This window comes from Astatotilapia calliptera, chromosome 2 (genome assembly GCF_964374335.1).
Source record: "Astatotilapia calliptera chromosome 2, fAstCal68.1, whole genome shotgun sequence".
Taxonomy (NCBI): Eukaryota; Metazoa; Chordata; class Actinopteri; order Cichliformes; family Cichlidae; genus Astatotilapia; species Astatotilapia calliptera.
In genome coordinates, this window is record NC_137423.1 from 22,683,627 (window position 1) to 22,684,100 (window position 474).

Below are 474 nucleotides of genomic sequence, written 5' to 3' on the forward strand. Positions count from 1 at the left end.
ACACACACACACACACACACACACACACACACACACACACACACTTCTCGCAATCACATGTGGATCTGAGACAAGGGTGACAAATGAGTCTTTCCTATGAGTATCAGCTTCTAAAGCTGCGTTTGCTCCCTCACAGCACTGCCTGTCTTGTGCTCTTCATCCTCTCAGCTTGGCTCACCTCTGGGAAATGTAATAATTTCATGCTGAAGGAGTTCTTTTGGGGTGGTTGGGGGATAATAGGGTAGGATTGGGTTGCACTGGCTATTCTTAAGTTTTATATGTGACTCCCTTATGAAGTTCCTAAGCACTTTTAACTAGTTTTTAAAAAATATATACATTCACCCTAAACCATAGACAGTATGTAAATAACTCTTTATATATAGTCTGGCGACAGAGAGGTAGAAAATATTTGTAGCAACTTCCATGCTAAACATAAACCTGTAAAGAGGAAGTAATGCTACAAGCTACAGACAT